This window comes from Anastrepha ludens, chromosome 5, assembly GCF_028408465.1.
Source record: "Anastrepha ludens isolate Willacy chromosome 5, idAnaLude1.1, whole genome shotgun sequence".
In the NCBI taxonomy this organism is placed as follows: domain Eukaryota; kingdom Metazoa; phylum Arthropoda; class Insecta; order Diptera; family Tephritidae; genus Anastrepha; species Anastrepha ludens.
The window spans coordinates 94,988,296-95,005,909 of NC_071501.1; the positions used below are offsets into that span (position 1 = coordinate 94,988,296).

Consider the following 17,614-nt stretch of genomic DNA (forward strand, 5'->3'; position numbering starts at 1 on the left):
TGCACCGTCGAACATTTTTGGACTTAATACAATATGAGCTTATTGCTTTTATTGCTGCTTGACTGTCCACGTTTATATTAATTGTTGAGTTCTTTCTTGTTCTAGTGTAGACTAGCTCCACGGCTTTCCCCACAGCAAAAACTTCCGCTTGGAAAATACTGCTGTGGTCTGGCAGCTTGATAGGCTGCCTTATCCCTAGTTTTGAGCGGTAAATACCTGCTCCCACTCCCACACTAAACAAAGAACATCACCAAAAATTCCTAAAGCAGAGATGTCATCTGCTAGGGGAGCCTCTCATCCACAAACAAAATTTTTAAATATACTCTTAAAGAGTTCTAAAGGAGTCTTTGTTTTATGGGACGTTATGTGCACTTGACTATGAATACTTCCTTTGAGTTTCTTATGGAATTGTAACAAAAGTCAGTGTTAATACATATTATTTTTGGCAGAATCCTTTAATAATAACTTATAAATGACATAAGTAAGTAAGTAGATACCCAATATACTCTTTATGAAACAACTTCAAGATGGATAAGGAGCTCCACCAAACACCTTACGGAAGCGTACGCGCTAATTATTTATTTATTTTTATTTTAGAGCGCCAATAGAAGACGATCAGTGCTTTGGGACGGCCGATGGGGGTGAAAGAAGTTGTTGTTGAAAGAGTCGAAAAGCTCAATCCCGAAGAAGTAATAATGCAAAAAGCAAAAAACCAGATCGTTGGAGTATCGTCTTGGATATTTTTTTGCATTTGCCATGATATTCTTGGTATGTCTAAGGCCAACGCAAAGTAGGGGCGAAGAAAGCGTAAGCCACTTCTGAAGTGGGAGAGCGTCGATTGTTTACGACAGTGCTTGAATATGTGTACCGAGAGCAGGAAAGAATTTATGAACCGACTTGTTAGCAATGCCTCGATTTCTACTGGTCTCTATGAACTCAAGTCGGAGCAGAAGTCTGTGGAAATACAGACTAAATGCATCTGAGAAACTCTAGGTAGCAGTGGCTGGAAAGTTGATAGCTATGGATTTTAATGGGTTTCCTCTTTGTACTCTTCGTTTAAAAGAAAAGGTGTCAATTTTACAGAAAAGCACTCGCTGCACTTTAAGGTTAACTAAATAAAAAAAGTTACTAAGATAAAAATAAGCGGAAAATTGACTCGTAATATGCTTCTTTTGCACCATAATGCGCCTGTTTCTAAGAGTCTTTTAGCAATGGCTGCTCAACGCAAGTGTTATTTCATAACACTTAATAATGCTCACAATATTCCAGATTCAGTCTGTGCAAATGACTTCTAAAGTTATAAAAAAAAATAATAATTAAAAAAAATAAAATTAAAAAAACATTTTGTTTATGCATGAGAAATTTACTGATGATGCAGAGGCGATGTGGCTAATTCTACCTATTTTGAAAGCCATGACACACTTTTTCTTTATAACACAAATACATTATAGAGGATCTGAGAAGGAGAAAAGTGAATATTGCGTATCATAAAAGAAGAAAAGCAGTTTATTTCATTTCATGTCACTTCTTCCTTATACCGTAAAATTGTTTAACTCACCTCGTAACACTCAAATCACACTAACGATAAGGATAAATTGTATGATCGATACTAAGAATACAGCCATCTAACGAGAAAATAATGAATTTCGTTTTTCCCAAAATAATTATAATATGTGATATTCACCAACAAGGTGTCACCAACAGGTTGTTTTTCAATTAATATTAAGTAACGCCACATAATTTTGAATCAATGACAAACCTTTCATTTACAGAAATATCCTAGGAGGTTTCCCAATGTCGGAAAAAGGGCAACAATTGTTGGGAAAAACATTTTCAACGATTTAATATCTAATTTCATTTCATTTCATTTATTGCCCAAAATCATTTTAACATAGGAGTTTACAAAGTTATGATAAAATTAGATTATTTAGCATTATCCTAACATACATTTGTATTTATCTAGGAGTTTAAAACTTATTTTTCTTTTGATTATACAATAGGTTATCATTATTATTTCGAATGTCTTTGGCATAATTTTAAAACTTATTTATATTCTCCCAAAAAGGGCTTAAAAAGGAGATAACGTAAAATCAACTTCTATAATTTATTTGGCTATAAATTGATCAATGTTATACACTAAATTTTCATCGTTGAAGTTGTTAGTATTGTATCGCCTATGATAATATATTGCTTTACTATTTTTATGTAACATATTATTATTTTTTAGTACTTTTAAATATATTGGTGATAAATGTTTTTCTGTTAGAGGTAATGATATTTCCCTTGCCTTTGACAAATATTTGCTTATCAGTTCATTTTCTATGAATGTCAGTTTATCAACAAATCTTACTGACGATTTCATTAAGAAAAAGTCTATGCGTGATATTTTACATTTTTCATATAAACTTTTATTAGAAACTCTTTTCCGAAAAGTACCACTTCTGTAAGGTTGGCGGTTAAGACCGCTACAAATTCTCAAAACATATCGTTCAAATCGTCTTAGTCTCTCCATTTGGCTCGATGAAATGTTGTGATGAAATTAATTGGTCCGTGTTTATGAATTTATTTTAATATCTAATGTTCACAGTGAGTATCGAACCCGGGACCAAAAACGGAAATGGTATTTAAGCACTCGATAACTTAGAGTTAAAAACCAGTAAATACATCTTTACAGTTAGTTAGGTTTTCTTGGGTCATAGTGGACTGCAACCACTGAAGTGGTCTATTATGCTTAAATGCGAGCCTATAATTGAAGGCTTCTCACGAATTTGAGTATTTCTGCAGCGTATTTGTTCTATATCATCAATGAATTTAGAGTGATATAACCTTGGTGAGTGAATCATCATCTTGAAAGAGTAACTTGAAGAAGATGTGTTCTGGCGATTCATCACTCAGCTCGCAAAAACGACAGACTTTTTTGTACTAACTCTAATTTCATGGAATGTGAACCAAGACTGTAAGTTTCCGCTTACTACGAGTATCTAGTGAGTGCTCCCACGATCTCTCTATCCAGGCTTAGACGACTTTTCTAAAGCTGTTTTATCTTCCTCTATACTAAACTTTCCATCCAGCGCCTTTTAAGTTAAGTTAAGTTCTTCGTTGATAACTTTATTTATGTCCATATAATTTTGATGTAGCGCCTTAATTCGCTAAGTAGTCCTCCTTGTTCGTTGATGTCAAAACTTTAATTTTCTGTTACCCACCCCAGCCAAATGGTGTTATTTGAAGCCAAGGTATTGAGGGTGGTTGAGGGTGGTGAATCATTTTTCAATGAGTTTAGATGCTACTAAGTGAGACTGCAATGGACATAAGGCTGCTTGGCTGGTTGTGCCTGCTCGAAGGCATTCTCTGCCACGTATCTCTATGCCGTGCATCTCCGATAGAAGGACCTTCTAAAGTTGACCAAAAGACACTTCATCCCATCTCTTTATCAGATTTCTGACTATACATAGTATACACACATACATTTGGCGTTAAAGTTGTGGTTCTGAAGTTAGGCTTTTTTTACTCATCCTCTTTAAAGTTACCCATTGAACTGTCACAATTGCAAGCCATATTTCATCGAATATTTTAAACGAACGTTTTGATAATTTTTGGCTTATTCGTGTTGTTGTATTGTATTGTTTTTTTTTTTTTTTTTGGCTTCTTTGTGCTGGAAGCATTTGTATATACACAACGTAGTTTTTATCCGGCAAACGATATTACTGCCAATCGAATTATAGAGGCACCAGGAGGGTTGAACTGTTGCTGCTGGTGCTGTTTCCGCTGTCATAAACGGTAATGTTGCATTTGCCTGAACAAAACGTTTATCTGCTTGTCTTTATATGGTAGCTTTACAATACATTGGGTGCGATGAGTTGGAAAATTTGTTTAATGTTTCATACCATTTAAATGTCTTCGTTTTACTGTGAAATATTACGGCCGATTTTTATAATATATGCAGCTCTATGTATAAAAAAATGTGATCACTAAGAAATGTAAGAATGATTTTTCATTTAAAAAAGCAAGTCAATAACCTAGGCTCTTTCGACCCTCTATGCTTTAATGAACCCTAAAATATCTAAGGTCCATAGATTGAGCTCTCTGATGGGCAGTAAATTCATGCACTAAATCTAATTTATATATCTTCTGGTGGCTCTAGTGAGGTACTATATCTCATCGGTATATTAATTAGGCTTAAAATCCTTCTCTAGACTTACTAAAGCACCCGTAAAGGGTAGGATTGACAGGGAGAAGAAAATGTTAAGCTGCTATTTTACTTTTTCTTGAGCCGAGACATGTTAAACAGCTCTGTTAACTCCCTATAAAAGATGGGATCTTAGAAGCTATTGAATTTAGAAAGAAAGCATTTACGGATTCTAACTGCATATTACGCCTGGCAATGCTTTGTCTGCTACCATCTCAGTATATTGAATTAAGATGGCTTAGCTTAGGATGATTGGGACGAGTTTAAAGAGAAGTAAATAGTTTATCGTTGTTGTTGAAGTCATAGAGCATTTTATTGAAATAATGATAATTAACAACTAGTACCTTTTTACTACCACTGTTCTCGTGTGATGTCTGTGTGTGTGTGTTTTTTTTTCTTTCTTTTTTTAGTCAGCTCCATTTCGCGAGATTCAGGTATAGCAGCACACTTTTTATTTATATAGAAATTAGTTTACTATTTCAGTTTACTAATTTTGGGTTTGTTAAATTGTTGGTTTTTTACTCCAGTTTAGTTTACTGACCCATCAGGCTATAAAAAGTAGAGTAATATAAGAGCTTTTGACCTTAAAAATAGCTCATAACTCTTCAAGATATCAGGAACGCAAGTGGAGGCTAAACTCAGTTACAAAGTGGAATGGGCTTTAGCTTCCACATTTAGGTAACGGAACACTGTGGAGTTTAAAGCCACGAACTGACTCAGGCGTTGCGTAACTGTGGTTTTTAGGGTATCCAATTTGACTGGAGTCAAGCTTAGGGCCAAGCATAGCAGGACCAAAGCTTTCATTTATAAGGCTCAGGAGGATCGTTGGTGTACTACTGATACTTGCAAAACAATCCAGTTTTGAGACTTAATTGATGAGATTCAGAACCATCCATTGAACCTACAATTTTATAGACAGACTATGAACGGCATTTATCGGGAGTTTCTTACTACACTTTTAAACTCTCATTCCCCAAAATTGCCATTCAACCATCACTCATCGCAGACGAAGGGCTTCAGCAGCCTCGTGAGAGTGGCATCATCTCGCCACAATTGCGTTCATGATGCTGTAGCAGATTAAATGCCTGCCTATCCCGAGCCGATCCCGACATACTCAATATACTTTTTTATGTTCGGCATGTGAACCTTCTCCGTATCACACTCACCATCTATTCCCGGCCCACTTAAAAAAAACTTTAACACCCATATTCATTTGAACCCATCTCGTCGAAACTGCATGTTCTTTGGGCCTACCTTACCGTTAGGTGGAAAAAACATGACTTGACCATTCCTGGTGGGTTTTAAGGAACTGCCACAACAACAACACCATATCCTGATAGGACTAAATACGGATGACAATGCATGGTCACGACATTATCTTCATCGACGGTCCCCTGTGTCCATCCAGAATAACTTTCTTTGCTGCTGTTTGGCTTTCGCTAGAATTAGATGGTACAGTTTGAGGCCGGATGTATTGAGAATGAACGAGTTATATTATGTTCAACCTATTACCTATGGAGTGCACTCAAATAGCTTGTTGAGATTAATAGAGACGTTACAAGAAACGTGGTAGGGATGATTTAACTGGCCTTTGTATAATAGGTAATGATGCCAGAAGGTTAGGGCCCCTGAACTACGATTTTTGTAAAAGCTGTTTTAACACAGAAAAAGAGGAGAAATCAGATATCTCCTATGGGTGTGTGAAGGCTTAGCCAGAAGAAAGTTTCGCGCTCTTGGTACTGCATTCTTAACAGATAAAGTGGATATCTAATGGTTTAAAAAGGAACGCATTGTGTAAGGAAAAGCTCCAGTGGACCACAATGGTATTCTACCCGGTCATTGGCATCCAACTGACAGTTGTTAAAGGGGAATTTCACAAATTATTTCTTAGGAAAGCGCAGAAAAGATGGAGCTCCATTTCTTCATCTGCTATTTCGAAAGCCCTTGAACCCTAATACGACGTACGAAGGACTCAGAGAGTCCTTTGTAGTCCTCGCCATTCAATTTCCAAACTCGTAGCTGTGTTACCGGTCACTCGACGATCGGCACGCACGCGGAAAAGCTAGGGTTACCATTTAACCACCATTGCAGAAGCTGTGGGGACCTTTCAGAGAAGGAGACTATAGAGCATTTTCTCTGTAACTGTCCAAGTTTGGCAGCTAGACGACTAAGGTCCCAGGGCGCTCCTTTCTTCGACTGCCTGGGTCAGTGCGCCAACCTAAATTCAATCAATATTCTCCGTTATATTAACTGCTCAGGCTAGCTGTAGATATTTGCCTGTTGGAGGTTTCATAATGGTATCAAAACGGCGCTTTAGTCCTGCTTGAGGAGTGATAGACCGGCACTTCAACCATTTCACTTATCTACCTACCTATCACATTGGAGCTACCACGGATCTCAATGTGGCATTACGACAACCACCCTACCTACCTACCTACCAATGCTTTTTCCTTCAACGAATTGCTAGAATGCTTAAAAACATCTTGGAAGGAAGAAGTAATAATTCTCCATCAACTAGGGAGAGGAGCCAAGAGGGAAGCTTTAGGTGTAGTGGACAATACTGCCTGAGTGTTTGAACGATTTCCGTCTTTCCAGAATTCCATTCCATTTCATTCTATTTCAAGGTAAGCGTCAAATTATTATACTGTTGCAATGAGTACCTGTTGAAAAAAAAATCAGCTCTTGTTTTTATTTAAATACTAGCATCACCCTGTGGGCTTCGCACCACCATACATAAAATGTTTTTTTTATATCGCAAGAAATTTTTCATATTAAGTTTTCTTTATAGAACTCGTAAAATGTTTAAACAGTTGAATTAGTTGATTTTTTTCATTCAACATACTTTCTAAAGATGTCACAATAGCATTTTCTGTACTTTTTTAAAATTTGATTGTGGTGGTCACCTATATACAGGTAAGGTGAAAGAGCCGATAAAAACTTGTAATTAAACTTTGATTCTTTAATTTCCATTTCAATTTTTTACGCTAAATAAATTATGCTAAAATAAATAAAGTTAAAAATGTTTTTCCAGTTCCTTGAATGCTCCAGTTTTTATTATATTATCGCCCAAAATTAATATTAACATAATACACTTACAACCACAACAGTACAACAGAAACGCTCATAAGCGGCTGTGTATTTGTTATTGTTTTTCCCATACATTCATTTCGTATGAGAGGAAACCATTACTCACATAAAATATCATAACTCAATAACGGCTGCACCGATTTCAATCAAACTTCACACAAACTACCTCCTTAAAGATAGAAAAGAACTCTAAAATTTTTGTGTCAATCGGTTCCGCGGTTCTTGAGTTATAAGATTACCAAGGAAATGTAATATATAACGACAACTTGAAATAACCCAGGATCAGCAGTGTGGTTAGGAATTTCAGCTGATATAAGGCTATCGATTTGATCCGGAGTTATTTCATGTACCAGCCAAATTAGTATATGTGCGTGCGGCAATCCCCTTTTCTGCCATTCGATGGAGTACATATGGCAACGCACCTCCCCAAATACATATAATTTCACAATTAAATCCATAATTGCTTAACATTTTTGCCGAAATGGATACTCATGTGGTTCAAACACATCCTAGGGTTATCCAGGTCCACGTTTTGGTCTATATCTCGAGACCATAGTTACGGAGGGGCATTAAAAATACTCTATACTATAGAATCATCAGCAGCTTCCATTTGCTACCCATATTGTACAAACACATCCTAGGGTTACCCGGGTCCACGTTTTGGATTATATCTCGAGACCCTAGTCACGGAACGGTATGAAAAATACTCTATACTATAGAAATCATCAACAGCTTCCATTTGCTACCCATATTGTACGAACACATCCTTAAGTTATCGGGGTCCACATTTTGGGCGATATCTCGAGACCCTAGTCACGGAGCGGCATCAAAAATATTCTATACTATAGAATCATCAGCAGCTTCCATTTGCTACCCATATTGTACAAACACGTCCTAGGGTTACCCGGGTCCACGTTTTGGATTATATCTCGAGACCCTAGTCACGGAACGGTATGAAAAATACTCTATACTATAGAAATCATCAACAGCTCCCATTTGCTACCCATATTGTACGAACACATCCTTAAGTTATCGGGGTCCACATTTTGGGTGATATCTCGAGACCCTAGTCACGGAGCGACATCAAAAATACTCTATACTATAGAATCATCAACAGCTTCCATTTGCTACCCATATTGTACAAACACATCCTAGGGTTACCCGGGTTCATGTTTTGGCCTATTTCTCGAGACCCTGGTATCCGATTCTTAAAATTTTAAAACACAAACCATCTACTGAATAGTCAAAACAAAGCCTAAAAATTTGGTTTGGATAGGTGAGACCGTTCTTGAGTTATAAGATTACCAAGGAAATGTAACTTCTTTTTATATAATAGATGCCCTGAACTTAGAAAATACGTACTCAAATAACCAGGTAAGGAAAATGCCTTAAATTTAAGTTCTAAATACTTCTGTTTCGAATTCTCCTCAGAGCTTCTCTTAGTCCGATGCCTGCTATGTCAAAGGAATTTTCACGAATCTACATTTTTCTAATCGGCTGGACACAAAATTTGAACAAATCTTGACAGATTGACTTGAAGTTTAAGCCTTGACTTGAGTTTTAAGCCTGTATTCGCAATTATACGGCGGCCATCGTAGCCGAATGGCTTGATGAGTGAGTAACACTCAGTAATGCCCGGGCCAAGACCCCTGTCGTGAAGTACCATAATTAATAAAAAAAATTCGAAATCGCCACTTTCCTCATAATGGCAAACATCGGAGTGTACTTCTGCCGTGAAGAAGATCCTCATAAAAAATATGTGGCGCTCGGAAGTGCCATAAGCCCGGTGTGACGGGTTCAAAGAATCGATTTTTTGTTTTTGGATTTTTCGGAAGAAAAATATCTTAAAAATATACTATAAAAATTTCAGACAGAAATTTTAATTATTTTTAAATTTATAGCTAAAATAAGAGAGCGAATTCGACTTATATAGACGTTTTTCTCAAAACCATGTTTTCGAAATTTCGGGGAATCACTGACTCAAAACTGTTCAACCGATTTGGCTTAAAATGTAGCCCGTTATTCTAGACACACATATCTAGATCACGGACCTTTAAAAGATTTAATTTTTTAATAATAAACTATTTAATTTAAACAATTTATGAAGAAAAAATTAGATTTTGAAAACTTTTTTCACAAGTCCGCCATTTTGTTTTTATTTTTATGTATATTTTAGGTTCGGGACCTAAAATAAAGTCTACAGAATAATAACATCTTTGAATTTTTTATTTCAGATGACTTTGGAAGGCTGCGTGTTTTCCCGAACCAACTCAGCTTTTTTTTAAGCGCTCCACTTTGACGTCAGAAATTTTAAACAAATTAATATAAAATTAACTTAAAAAAATTTTTTTTATATACTTCAAAATACCAATAAAAACGTGTAAACACTTTAAAACGATCGCATTTTATTTTCTTTTTAAAAAAGATTCATGAAAGAACGTCGAAATTTCGGTCGTTACACCAGACTACTACCATAAAGCTGTAGGTCGTAGGTCTCCCCTTTTGTAGAGGAGCTCAGCCAAATGACCTACAAAAGCGTTTTTATTATTCAAAATTATAGTTAATATGAAAGTGGTGATATTTTTTTTGCTGATATATTTCATAGTTTTTTTTTAAACAATTTCCGGACAATTTTCTTGTTTAAATTTAGAATTTTTTTTTTTTGCAAACACCGATATTTAAAAAAAATTCTACGTACTTCTATAGCTATTCACATGTCAAGGTTTTTTCGGCAAGAAATTTACGTTTTTACAGGATTACTTTTTTTATCGTATCGATTGCGTTTATTTTATTTCACTGGAGTAAAGTTGAACAAATTCTTTTTTTGTTGCAGGTGAAAAAAGAAGCTGGAAAGAAAAGACATGTTTCTCTAAAAAGCGGGGTTAATCCCCTTATGTTTGATGTCCATACTAACATCAAGGAGTGAGCGTAAGTATTGAATTCTTTGAAGCTTTAAAGTCCTAACAATTTAAATTGAGAAAAAAAGAAAGCCTGAGTATGGAGGAAAAGACAAACTGAGTAGAGAAGATCTATTATTAGATCATTTGTTGCCTTGAATATGTAGTCTATTATTTTAGGTGCATGTGAAAATGTTCCTTCATACCAAAAAAAGTTGATTTTGCCGCACGTGTCGTATGATGTAAAGGGAAATCTCAACTTATTACAAATATAAATTCATATCAAATGAAATTTCTTCAAGCGAACGCAAAATACAAAAACCCACTTTTGAAACTTCTAAAAATAGCATTAAAACTTTACTCAGTCACTCTCCTTCATTATTATTTTTTGCCTCCCGTCGTCTCCACTGGAGACCATCAGCGTTCATATGCGCGCAAAAACAATTTACTAACTCTGCTACAACCTGAGCTCTTAAGCAATACAAACAAACAGTTACCCTTTACTTCCTACGCGCATCCTTGCAGCCATGCATCATTGCACAATCAAAGCAGTTTTCGCCAAAAACAAATAATAAACGAAAATGGTAACGTGTATCACGTGACTTTGCTATTGTGCGCGCTGCCGCTACCGCTGCCTCTGTCTCAGCCGCGCAACGTTGCCACTGCTTGGGAAAAGCGTCCGTGCTTGTTGAGTGAAATGCAAAAAAAAGTGATGGAGATGAGAAATGAAATATGAAGAAAGCACAGTGGTGGAATCAGCGCAATGAAAGAAACAAAAAACAACAACAGCAGCAAAAAGCACCATCAGTAGTAGCAGCAGCAGCAGCAGCAAAACAGCGTGAAGGCGAGTGCACACGAATAGCGAATGAGCTGTGAGTTGGCAATGAATCTCAGCTCGCAACGCACCATAACCATGCTTTGTTTGAATCGCTGGCAAACGCTCACTTCCCGCTACTTCGGATTACTACGTTAGGATACGTATACGCTTCGTTAAACCGCGCCAATGACGCTTCTTGGTGCGGAAAAGTTGAGCGGCTGCTGTGCCGCTGCGCTGTAAATAAAATTCAATTTCGTTGCAGTTCCGCTCGAAATTTATGAGCGCATACTATTTATATCTGTGGTGCAGACAATCATTCGTTTCCTCAGAAGCGCATGTGGGAGCAGAGCGCCCACATTTCATATTCGTTTGCGAATTCTTTTCGTTATGTTAACAGAAAGCGAAACATTCTACCGCATTCAAGACGAAGTAGCTAAATATTTCACTACAAGCGATTTACTGAATTTCAAATGAACTTAACAACTACCCTTTTTTTGTTATTGGAATTTCAAACATATACCCGCTTATTGCTTATTTATGTTTATTGCTTCATTTAGGATTGTTTTGGTTGTTTTCAATTGAACATCTTTTATACATATATCTGCATGTCCGGCATAAGACTTTACGTTTGCAAACCCAAATTTGGTTAGAAGTAAAAAAAAAAGGAAATATACCTTCATTATAAAGTAAATATATGCTCTTGCCCGTCCTATGTTCCGACTAGAATGAATATACATAACATGCATTAGGATGTTTTTCTTAAATAGGTTTTTATTTTCAATTGAGAAAGTCATCTACATGCATATTTTATCAAGGAATATAAAAAAGGGCTCTAATGGTGTTTTCATCCTTATCGTTGTATTTTTATCCTACTTCTGCCAAAATTTTACATGTGGAAGCTACGCGCCTCAAATCAGGCAAAAAATTTAGATACGTTACGTCATGGCGCGCCACCATAGAGCAATGACGTAGACAGCTGCTTGTGGGAGTTATACACACAGTAAGAGTGAAAATATCACAGGAATTCTCAGTTTTTATGCAGGGTGCTCCTTCTCAATCTATATATATATATATAATTGCCACGTACAACCTTTTTTGCGTGTTTGGCCGAGCTCCTTCTCTTGTTTGTGGTTTGCGTCTTGATAAGTTTCTTCAACAGATGAAGGGACCTACAATTTCAAGCCGACTCCGAACGGCAGATATTTTTTATTAGGAGCTTTTTCATGGCAGAAATACACTCGGAGGTTTGCCATTGCCTGCCGAGGGGCGACCGCTATTAGAAAAATGTTTTTCTTAATTTTGGTGTTTCACCGAGATTCGAACCTAAGTTGTCTCTGTGAATTCCGGATGGTAGCCATGCACCAACCCATTCGCCTACGGCGGCCGCCAATCAATCTGCCTTCTCAATCTGCTTAATGGAATCATAGCAAAACTTTAGCAATTGAATTTGCATACTTTAAAGGCAATTCAGTGCAATGTGAAGCATTTAATGCTATACACAGAGAGAGTGCGCAAAAATGAACACATAACTATTAACAGAGATATTTTCATTTGTCTGTTTTTGTTTTTCCTTTTTTTTACCCCACGTGACTGGTTCCCGATATATTTATTAGCGCTTAACACGATCGGCTATAGTTAGCGGTTCTTAAAATCTTTTAGAACTCAGTTTGTCGTTCTTAGCTCTCAACTTTTCGATTTTGCGTTGGCCATTTTGAATTTTGAAAAACTTACGTCGGACTTGTAATACAGGGTCCGGCACTCGAAGTGTAGCCAATTAAAAATGCCATAAATTTATTTTGGAATATTTTTTTTGTTAATTTCAAAGTAAGAAATGTGTGGAAATAATAAAAAATTGAGAATCAGTTTGCTTGTTTTCGATATGATCACTTTTGCCTTGACTATGGCCTAGAGACGGTCCAGAAACGAGACGCGAACTGCTCGAATGTGACTTGCAGGTATTTTGGCCCACTCGCGGAAAATGGCTTTTTTCAGCGCCTCGAGACTGGTGAATCTTTTAATTCGGATCTTTCTCTCCAAAATGGTCGAAAGAGAATAATCCATCGAATTCGCGTCTGGTGAATTTGAGAGCCATTGTGTGAATGTTATGATGTTCGGAACGTTGTTTTTTCAAGGTTCACTGGAGCTTTGTGAGACGTTGCCGAGTCCTGTTGAAACGCCCATGGTCTGAAACCGAAATGTTTGTCTGCCCACGCTTCAAAACAACCTCCAGATTACTTTCCCGATAATATTTTGCATTTACCTTGACGTCAGGCGCGATGACAATGCGATTACCTGTTGCGGATGCTACCTTCTGGTGCCCAATCGATGACTCAAATTCTTGTATGAACGGTCGATTAACTAAACCCTATCGCTTTGGGAGCTTACGAATTGCTCAGTTTGAAAAATTTTCTCGTCAGAAAACACAAGGTTCGGAAATGGACCGCTTTCGGCCAAGCGAAGCAACTCCTCGAAGATGACGTACCGGATAGTTTTCTTGGTTGGGGAACATACGACAGTGGAGCGGCATACAACGTGTGGATCACCTCTTAGAAGCAGTTAGAGGCCACGAATCCTTTTTAAATACAGTAGAAACTCAATTCTTGCACGTAATGAAAACCGGGCTTGCTGCAAGTTTCGAAGCTGTCACAAGTAGGTGTTCTTTCATACAAATTAAATGAGCATTTTTAAAGATAGCAGTCCAAGCTTATTTGTTTTTATTACATATATTAATAAAATAAATCTTAAGGTGATAAGTTTCATTTGAAATTTAAGAAATTTCCGATTTTGGTTGGTTTTGTAGGCACTCGTTTCATCAGTACAACACAGGCTATGAGCCTCTGCAGCGTCATAACATCGTTTAAGCAAGCATTACTTTGCTCTGCCCAATCCAAGCATATGTATACTAATAGAAATTCTGAACAGCCAACTCAGTACAAGCTCCTCATTTACAATCAAATGCAAAAACCGATGTGGACCTACGGTCTTCAATTATGGGTGTGTACGGGTTGCCCATATTCGACGGACCCATCTGGCAACCCTGTATCTTTTGACAGAGACGTCAGATCGCTTAATGACATACCGCGTTGGAAGCGTCAATCCAACCTAATTTTTATCATGGTACACGCAAGCAGATTTTTATCATGGTACACACAGTACACGCCACGCGAGCGCTCCCAAATTGTTGAAATTTACATTCAACAAAAGAAGTCAATTGTGAAAATTCAACGTGCGTATAAAAAATTATATAATGTGAAAAGTGCGCCTTCTAAGAATACCATTAAACGTTTGTACGAAAGGTTTTTGGCTGGTGATGCTCTTTCTAATCCAAAGAGGCCAAATCAAAACCGACCAAGGCGTCGCCAAGGACATCTCAAAATCGCTGTTATCAGCAGTTGGGCATTGTTCGGACCACTTTACAACGAATTATCCGCATTGATTTGCATTTATTTCCGTATAAGATTCAATTGACGCAAAGATTGTTGCCTACGGACAAGCCTCGTCGATTGGAATGGGCGCAAAGAGTCATCGAAATGGCTGAAGATGACGAGCAATTTTGGAACAAAATCATCATGTCCGGTGAGGCTCATTTCTTATTGAATGGGACGGTAAACAAGCAAAATTGCCATATTTACGCAATTGAAAATCCTCACGAAATTCAAGAGGTACCTCTTTTCGACGAAAAAGTCACTGTTTGGTGCGGCGTTAGTCCGAAAACGATTATTTTGCCGTTTTTCTTCGAAAATGAAGATGGTCAAGCTGTTACCGTCAATCAGGAGCGTTATCGCGATATGATAACCACTTTTGTGATGCCAATTATTCGTCGAAAGCGTATGAGGCAGTTCTGGTTTTAACAAGACGGCGCTCCACCACACACAGCTCGCACCACAATCGATTTTTTGAAGAAATTGTGTCCTCGTCGTTTGATGTCGAAAAATGGTGATTTTGACTGGCCACCGCTTTAGCCCGATTTAACGCCACCTGACTTCTTCTTGTGGGGATATTTAAAATCAAAGGTTTATATTAATAAGCCAAAGACCATAGAAGAGTTGAAGAACAACATCCGTGAGGAAATAGCCGCTATTCCAGCCGAAATGTTAGCTAAAACTATGGAAAATGCTGCAAAACGGGCACAATACGCCGTACAGGCTCAAGGCGGCCATTTGAGAGATATCATATTCAAAGAGTGATGTCAACAAATCTACTTGAACCAAATAAAATGATTATTATCGTCAACATAAAAAAAATTGTGTTTTTCTTTGATTAAAAAAAAAACACATGGGTCCGTCGAATATGGGCAGACCAAAATTGATGTTATACAGTTTTTCCAAAACAAAGCAACTCCAGGAATCGTAAAAGTTCCTTGGTACGTACTTAATGAAAGATTTAGATATAAAAACTGTATCAGACTGAGTCAATCTCTTTGCCATGAAACATGCCGAAAGGATAAAAACACACATAATGTAGAAGTTTTCATATCAAGTGATGAAAGAACTGATACAAGAATATTAAAAAGAAGGCGGGAACTTATTCCCATACACAATAATATGACTGTTGAATGAAAATTTAATAAAGGGTGGTTGAGTTTCAAGGGCCGGTGTTGATTTTGAATAAAATACAATTTTTTTAAGAAATTATTACCATTTCTCTTTATTATGAGAAAATTGGTATAGCTCAATTACGCATAGGATAAAATATTGTCCAAATGACTGCCGCGGCCTCAGCGGCACACTTCCTACCGATGGTCCAAATTCTCGATGACGCAGAGGCATAATTGAGGTTCCATGCCGTTAATGTGCCGAATTATCTCATCCTTTAGCTCTTGAATTGTTGCTGGCTTATCGACGTACACCTTTCTTTCAAATAACCCCAAAGAAAGAAGTCCTACGGTGTGAAATCATATGATCTTGGCGGCCAATTGACATCGCCGCGACGTGAGATTATTCGGCCATCAAATTTTTCGCGCAAAAGAGCCCTTTTTTGTTAGCTGTGTGACAAGTGGAACCGTCCTGTTGAAACCACATATCTTCCACATCCATATTTTCCAATTCGGGCCATAAAAGTTTATTATCATCTCACGATAGCGAACACTATTCACAGTAACTGCCTGACCGGCCTCATTTTGGAAAAAATGCGGCCCAATGATGCCGCCGGTCAATAAACCGCACCAAACAGTCACTCTTTGTGGGTACATAGGTTTTTCGGCAATCACTCTTGGATTATCATTTTGCCCAAAAGCGGCAATTCTGCTTATTGACGAATCCACTGAGGTGAAAATGTACCTCATCACTGAAGATGATTTTCTTCACGAAGTGCATTTTGATTTGAACGCCTGTTTTCATAATAAGCCTGGATAACTTTAATGCGTTGCTCGATTGTGTATCTTTCCACGGCTCAAATTGAGTTAATCTGAGATTGAAAAATTTAAAATGAAATGCAGAAAAAGTTTAACGTTTAGGTGTGGTTCACATTCAACATCGGCCCTTAAAATTTAACCACCCTTTATAAAAAATAACGCCAAGATTCCTAATTTTCTGAAACCTTTGCAAGTTGGCTTTGAGATTTAAGATTTCTGATCTTATAGATAAGGCAACTGCGTAAATCAAATTTTAAGTAAATGTCCGTCAAAATAGGATAACACATAGTGAAATTCATTAATAAGTGAAATTGAAAGATATATAAAATTTCAGCGAAATCAGCGCACGCCTATTATTTTTGGCTGCAACTTATATGCGGACGCTACACTGTGTGTCGAATACAAAAAAAAACCGATCGGGCTCAAGACTTATAATATAAGCATTAAGTACCTATGTGTGGTAATGTAAAGTAGTTTTCCACATCCATCTGAACCTATCTGAACACCCCTAATTTTCTCCTATATATCATATAGTCATATCATCCATTCACACGTATACCCACGCACAAGCAAATACCAATTCTGTGTCACTGTCACAGTCATTTCCATAATTCATTGAATCCCTTTACTTAGCGCAAATGGAGATGGTTCGATGCTCTACCCGAGGGAATTACGTGAAGCTGGATGAACACAATCAGCGCTGACTTGCAATGCAACTGCAATACCAATTGAGCCAATTCAACCAACCATCAAACAGAAAAGAGAGTGCTGGTGGCAGAGTGTACGTGCAGCAGATGCACGGTCATGGCAGGCGAGGGCGAATATCTAAAAGTGCGAGTAATTGATATGAGGTGGCAGTTGTGCTGTAACCACTCACTGCTGCCGCCTCGCACGCCCTGGCGCTTTTGCGTCATTTTGAGTTTCTTTTGTTGTTATGGTTTATTAATTGGAGATATGTTAGCATTGTTGTTGCAGTTGTTGCTATTGTCTCTGCTATGGTCGATACTTGTTTCTATATATGTATGTACATTCATTTATACGTACACTCATTTATATGTACATTATATAACCGTTGTTACTGGTGCAAAAGTTGCAACTTTTGTTAGTTTGCTCTGCTTTGTTGTATAACAACGCTCCCTGAGGCAACTGAGGCAACTCCCCTTGCCATTGTGGATGACCCGGCGCATTCGTTGCACTACCTTTCGAAGTTGCAATAGGGTAGAAATTAAAAATACTAAAAGCGACCAACAAATTTAATGAAATTGATTTGCTTG

At 37.4% G+C, this 17,614-nt stretch overlaps 1 non-coding gene across 1 annotated transcript; it reads left to right on the plus strand.

Moving 5' to 3' along the window:
• The first annotated feature begins 2,527 nt into the window (after positions 1–2,527).
• Positions 2,528–2,595, plus strand: LOC128865507 (small nucleolar RNA U18). The gene has a single exon (XR_008454836.1). It is a non-coding gene; the product is annotated as a small nucleolar RNA U18 (small nucleolar RNA).
• The last annotated feature ends 15,019 nt before the right edge of the window (positions 2,596–17,614 follow it).